The 7,437-nt window shown below is 37.2% G+C and overlaps 1 protein-coding gene across 2 annotated transcripts in view; it reads left to right on the top strand.

Moving 5' to 3' along the window:
* TTC27 (tetratricopeptide repeat domain 27) overlaps positions 1–7,437 on the top strand; it is a 195,695-nt gene that overhangs the window by 68,970 nt on the left and 119,288 nt on the right. The gene's annotated exons all lie outside the window — the stretch shown is intronic.

The following is a 7,437-nucleotide window of genomic DNA, read 5'->3' as shown; positions in this document are numbered from 1 at the left end:
CAAAAAAAAAAAAAAAAAAGAAAGAAAATGAAAACACCAGCCGTAGAGCAGGAGAAAATATTTACACTGCATGTATCTCACAGAAGACTTTTACTTAGGATGAAGACCCCTTTCAACTCAATAATAATAGTAGAAACAAACCAATTAAATATGGATAAAAATATTTGAACAGACACTTGAACAAAGATATATACATGGCCAAAAGGAGCTTGGAAGATATGTAATAACATTAGTCATCAGAGAAATGCAAATTAAAACCACAACAAGATACCACTATACATTACTGAAAAGACTTACATAACACCATGTGGGGTAGTTAGAACTCTCATACAATGCTGGTGGTAATGTAAAATGTTACAACTGCTTTGGAACATAGGTTGGCATTTTCTTATAAAATTAATCATCAATTGCTTCTCCGGGTATTTAGCCATGAGAAATGAAAGTATATATCCTCACAAAGAGTTGTACACAAATACTCTTGGCTGTTTTATCCATAGTAGCTTAAAACTAGAAACAACCCAAATGTCCATTAACAAATGAATGATAAAGTGCCGTGTAGCCCTCTGATGAAATAATACTCAACAATAAAAAGTATGAAATACTGATAAATGCAACAGCATAGATGAATCTCAGACACATTATTGTGAGTTAAAGAAGCCAGGCTGTATGATTCCATTTAATGAAAATTCTAGAACAGCAAAACTAGATTATAATGACAGAAAGTATATCACAGATTGATTACAAAATGTTGCAAGGGAACATTTTAGGATGATGAGCAATTTCTACAATTTGATTTAATAGTGGTAATATAGGTGTATGCATTTGTCGAAACAGGTCACAATACTGAATATGGATTTTATTCATCTGTCATATACTTCACTAAAGGGAAGAATGCACATGAACAGATTTATTTAGAGCTATACTATTTAAGATTATCAATGTAGATTTGGGTTTCAATATTGATTATTCTATGCCACCAGTTTCAGAAGTACAACACAAACTATTCAATTTACCTAATTATTAAGTGCAAAAATATAGGAGAACAAATTCCCAATAGGAAATTTCTTAGTGTTCAAATTCATTATGAAGTTTACTGCTTTTTCGAGGCAAAATCAAGCTAGGTTTCCCCATATATTTTTGGAAACCTGCATGTAAAAGAAACCCCAAATTTAATGGGAGGAATATACTGTTTAGTGCTCAAGTTGGGGGTACTTTTGACCGTTTGCATTTAACACAGATTATTGATATTGAAAAAATATTTGTTGAATTGAAATTTTTTCCCCTTTGTGATTGAGGGTCGACAGAAATAACAAATAGAAAGATAGCTAGGATGAATGTAAAATCTTAAGATTTCTTAGCACATGAGATTTGCATATAGAATATCATAGGTAATAGAAATAAAGTGAAGTATTAATACATGATTTGTAGCAACTTGTGTTACTTGATATAAAAATAGGTAATTAGTAGAATTTATTTTAAGTCTGTAAATACTGTTTTAAGTAGAATCTGTATCTGGTATGGAAAGTAAACTATTGGTCATGTGGCAAAACATTAACATTTGGGGAACTGGATGAAGGATATATACAGTAAGCCCTTGCTTAAGGTCATCATGAGTAGGTTTTTGGAAACTGACTTGAATCGAGACAGTGTACAACAGGTCCTCGAGTAACATTGCTTGCTTTAACAATGATGAGGAAAAAAAAACATGGTTTTGTTACAGAACATTTTGCTTAAAGTCTCCCGAATGCAGAGGTTTTTCTTTTTTGAGGAAGCCAAGGAACCTGATCTCTTTGCTGTCCATATGAAAATTTGCGTAGCAGAGAGAGTTTTAAAAGCTTAAAGGCAGAATATCTAGAATCCCAAAATTTCTCAAGCATGCTACTAGATACTGTAGAAAAAATAAAGGCATAAAGCATGGGACTTGCCTTCATGGAATTTTTAATTTAGCCCAGGTCAGATAAATTTATGAAACTGTAGTTAGCAATACTGGGCAGTTTAAACTACAAATCTATAGCACAGATAAAGATATCCCCTAGTTGCTAAGAAAGGAAGACAATATTTAGGACTGAGCAGTCAAAGAAGGCTTTGTTCACTAAGGGAGGACTTGAGTTGGAAGTTGAACAACAGATAGGGTTTAGATGGAGTGATATAGCATAAGCAAAGGCAAGGAGATGGGATGTAAGTTGTATTTGGGTCCTTTCATTGAGGGTAATAGTGAGATTTAGGGAAAAACAGATTTGAGAAAGTTTTTAAATGACCTACCTCACAAGGATAGGGGATTTGGGCTGCTCTTCCAGTTCTACTGAGAATTATTTATAGATTAAACTTGGAATTTTAAACTTATTGTCATTTGGTACTGATTTCAGAAATGAATGCTCTTTTAAGTAGATAATGAAAAAGCAGGGGTAGTTCTGCTTTTTATAGTATTTCTTTGTTCCTTGCTTTGGGAGGTCAGTATGACCTGGGTGGGTATCCTTCGATTTGACTTTAGTGTAGCCAAACAATCATGCACAAGGAGAGCTCTGAGCTGGTTTTGTTTATGTATGGAAAAAGCAGCTATCTGAAAGCGCCTTCATTGTTTAAAGGAGTAGCCTTGTTGTGTGTCATCTGAAGAGATCCTAGTGACCTTTGGAAGAAGATTATTTGCAATGTGCAGTGATAAGAATGAAAAGGAAATTTGTTTTTAATAGAAACAACATTCTAAATCCTCTTTGATGGTGGTACAGAATTTTCTTTGCTACTTTTCTGGGGCATGAGGGAAATGCCCATACAGTGGGAAATTGCTTGCTGAATAAAATAATAAGTCCCTCTTATGTACATATATAGCTCCTCATCATATGAATATTTACTTTTCTTTTTTTTCTGAGGCAGAGTCTCGCTCTGTTGCCCAGGCTGGAGTGCAGTGGTGCAGTCTCAGCTCACTGCAACCTCCGCCTCCCAGGTTCAAGTGATTCTCCTGCCTCAGTCTCCCAAGTAACTGGGGTTACAGGCACACGCCACTGCGCCCAGCTTATTTTTGTATTTTTAGTAGAGACAAGAGTTTCACCATGTTGCCCAGGCTGGTCTTGATCCACCTCAGGTGATCAACCCACCTCAGCCTCTCAAAGTGCGGGGATTATAGGCGTGAGCCACCGCGCCCGGCCTGCATCTCTTAATCTTCAATGAATGCCCTCTTTTGTTCTCAAAATATCCTCTTACATACCTTATCAACAATTGCTGAAGTGAATTGATTCTTTAATTTATAAAACATTATAACTACGAATAAAATAAATATTACTAAAGTTGATTTCACTATTCACAACAATCATAAAAATATTAAAAGTATATGAAAAATTATATACTTGTAAAAGGTTACTGGTTCAGTGGGTCACCTTTTATAGATTTTGGTCAATGAGAGGTAAGAAATGAGAGAACTTTTCCTAAGACAGGCACACAAATGTTATCACTCATTTGTAAGTGATTTCTGGCCTTTGTTTTGATGTGTAAAAGTGGTGGAAATTCCATCTCATGGATAAGTGCATGGTTGCAAATGGCATGAGGTTCTTCAGCAGTGAAGAATTCTGAAAGTGGGGATTTTATTTTTTAATTTTTTAGGTTTTTTTTGTTGTTTGTTTTGTAGAGACAGGTCTCCCCATGTTGCTGAGGCTGGTCTTGAACTCCTGGGCTGAAGTGTTCTGCCTGTCTCGGGCTCCCAAAGTGCTGGGATTACAGGTGTGAACAAGCGCACCCAGCCATGAAAGCGGGGATTTATGAATCCACCAACTTTCTTAGGGTTCTTTTTCAAACCCATTTTGATTTTTAACCAAATACTTATAATTTAGTAAGCTGATACTTCATCAAATTACCACAGTTAATAGAATCCGTGGTTAAAAATAAGATAGCATTTACAACTATATAATTCCACATGAAGTGCCTAGAGTAGTCAAAATTCATGGAACCAAAAAGCAGTACGGGTTGCTAGGGGCTGGGGGAAGGGGGATTGGGAGTTGTTCAATGGGTATAGAGTTTCAGCTACAAGATGAAAGGAGTTCTGGAGACTGGTTGTACAACAGTGTGAATGTACTTAACATTATTGTACCATGTGTTTAAAAATTGTTAAAATGGTATATTTTATGTTATATGTATTTTACCACAGTTTTTAAAAATTAAAAAGAGAAAAGAAGCATTTGTAATAGTGTCAAAAAACATCAAATTCCCAGGAATAAGCCTATCAAAAGATTTATAAGATCTCTATACTAAAAATCTGTCTGGGCACGGTGGCTTACACCTGTAATCCCAGCACTTTGAGAGGCCGAGGTAGGCAGATCACTTGAGGTCAGGAATTCAAGACCAGCCTGGCCAACATGGTAAAATCCCGCCTCTGCTAAAAATACAAAAAAAAAAAAAAAAAAATTAGCCAGGCGTCGTGGTGAACACCTGTAATCCCAGCTACTTGGGAGGCTGAGGCAGCAGAATCGCATGAATCCAGGAGGCGGAGGTTGCAGTGGGCTGAGATGGCACCACTGTACTCCAGCCTGGGTAACAGAGTGAGACTCTGTCTAAAAAAACAAACAAAACAAAACAAAATCTATAAAACATAATTAAGATAAATTAATGAAGATGTAAATAAACGGAGGGATATGTCTTGTTTATGGAGGACTTCATGTTTTAAAATTTCAAGTCTTTCCAAATTAACCTACATAATTAATACAATCCTTAAGAAAGTCCCAGCAGTTTGAATTTGTTGTTTTTGTTGTTTCTGTTGTTTTTTCATGGAACTAAAGCTGACTTTGAAATTAATATGGAAATGCAGAGGGCTAAGGATATATAGCTCAGGAAGTCTTGAAGAACAGAGCTGTAGGGGAAGACTTCTACTGTCAGATAGCAAGACCTATTTTAAGACAGCGCTCATCAAATTGGGGTTCCTGGACCAGCAGCATCAACGTCACCTGGGAGCTTGTTAGAAATGGAATTTCTCCGACTCCACCCTAAACCCTATTCAGTCAGAACCTTTGAGGTTGGAGCCAAGAACTCTGTGTTTTAACAAGCTCTCAAGGTTATTTTTATGCTCTTTAAAAACACAGAATTAAGACATTTTGACACAAGGAAATATAAATCAGCCAGTGGTCTAGAAACAGATCCATACATATACAGTTCATGTGATTTATGGCAAAGGTGGAGTTGTAATACGGTGAGAAAGGATAGACTTTTCAATAATTACTAGATAATTTATATATCTATAGGAAAAATGGGCATCTTAACATCATACTGTATATAAAATGTAATTCCAGATAGATCGAATATATAAAAGTGAAAAGCAAAACTATAAAGCTCTTAGAGGAGGAATGTAGGAGAACATCTTTGAGACCTTCGGACAGTCAAACAGGACAGTAAAGCTCTAGCAAAACAGAAAGTAATATGCTGGACCATAGTTAGCACTTCTTTTTATGAAAAGGTACCATTACTGTTGTAAAGCACTTAGACCAGTGCCTGACCAGCACATAGAATGTGTTATGTGTTTATTAAATACAAATAAATAAATAAAATAAATAACAAAACAACAAAAACAGGAAACTTGTATCCAGAACAAATAAAATTCTGGTTAGAACCACCGTTGTAGCGGCTTTTGCAGTTGAGTAGTTACTGCATTTTTCTCAGAACAAGAGGCTCACTCTCTAGTTGTCAGCCTTCTGGTAACCTCTGTTATTTAGGACCAGTTTTAGAGCGAATTGTTCAGAAATTTTCATAGCATTTCTGAAATATGAGTATGAATTATTGGAATAAAAATATGAATTGTAAGAATTAACAACATGTATTTTATATCTTCATAAATATGTGTCCTTTGGGAGAAATAAATAATTAAAAATAAAGTGTTTACTATAATTATATGGAAACACATCAGAGCCTTTTCATGTGCTAAAATAACCCAGCGTTTGGGAAAAAAATTCTGAAATTTGGGAGTGTTGTATATATGCATACTGGATGCTTCATACAAAATATTATTAATAGCTGGGCCTAGTGGCTCATGCCTGTAATCCCAGCACTTTGGGAGGCCAAGACAGGAGGATCACTTGAGGCCAGGAGTTCGAGACCAACCTGGGTAACATTGTAAGATCTGTCTCTATTGAAAAAAAAAAAGAAAGAAAGAAATTATTAGTGGCTTAAAAAAAGTAATGAAATATTATTTTGGGTGTAATTATGTTTTTGTCTTTATATATGTTTTATGTTTTTAGCAATGCTAAATTTGAATGTAAGATTGCTTTTTTTTTTTGAGACAGGGTCTTGCTCTGTTGCCCATGCTGAAGTGCACTGATATGAACACAGCTCACTGAAACCTGGGCCTCCCAGGCTCAAGCGATCTTCCTGCCTCAGCCTGTCAAGTAGCTGGTACCAGAGATGTGCACTGCCACACCGGGTTAATTTTTTTATTGTTGTTTTTTATTTTTTCTAGAGATAGGGTATTGCTGTGTTGCTCAGGCTGATCTCAAACTCCTCGGCTCAAGCAGTCCTTCTGTCTTGGCCTCCCAAAGTGCTGGGATTACAGATGTGAGCCACTATGCCCAGCCTGCTCTGTCTTTTTAAGGATTTTAACAGTAGTGGTTTTGTAAAATACATGTTTTTTTATATACATAACACAAAATGTACTGTCTTAACCATTTTTAAGGGTACAGTTCAGTGGCATTAAGTACATTCACAGTGTTGTGCAACCATCAGTATTATCCATGTGCAGAACTTTTTCAGCTTCCCAAACTCTGCACCCATTAAACAATAACTCCCTTTCTCCCCTCCCTTTAGCCCTTGCAGCTGCCATTCTGCTTTCTATCCCTGTGAGTTTGACTACTCTAGGTACCTTATTTAAGGGGAATCATAAAATATTTGTTCTTTTGTAGGCCAGGTGCGGTGGCTCATGCCTGTAATCTCAGCACTTTGGGAGGCCAAGGTGGGTGGATCACCTGAGGTCAGGAGTTCAAGACCAGCCTGGCCAACATGGTGAAATGCCATCTCTACTAAAAATATAAAAACTCAGGCCAGGTGCGGTGGCTCACGCTTGTAATCCCAGCACTTTGAGTGGCCGAGGCGGGCAGATCACAAGGTCAGGAGTTCAAGACCAGCCTGGCCAATATGGTGGAACCCATCTCTACTAAAAATACAAAAGGTAGCCGGACGCGATGGTGCACACCTGTAGTCCCAGCTACTCGGGAGGCTGAGGCAGGACCATCGCTTGAACCCTTGAACCCAGGAGGCAGAGGTTGCAGTGAGCCGAGATGGCGCCATTGCACTCTAGCCTGGGCAGCGAGAGCAAAACTCTGTCTCAAAAAATAAAATAAAATAAAATAAAAATAAATAAATAAATAAATTAGCCGGCTGTGGTGGAATGCACCTGTAATCCCAGCTACTTGGGAGGCTGAGGCAGGAGAATTGCTTGAACCTGGGAGGCAGAGGTTGCAGTGAGTCGAG

The sequence above is a fragment of the Colobus angolensis genome, unplaced genomic scaffold (genome assembly GCF_000951035.1).
Source record: "Colobus angolensis palliatus isolate OR3802 unplaced genomic scaffold, Cang.pa_1.0 Scaffold15, whole genome shotgun sequence".
Taxonomy (NCBI): domain Eukaryota; kingdom Metazoa; phylum Chordata; class Mammalia; order Primates; family Cercopithecidae; genus Colobus; species Colobus angolensis.
The sequence above is the reverse complement of the archived record's forward strand: the minus strand, read 5'-3'. Positions and strand labels throughout refer to the sequence as shown.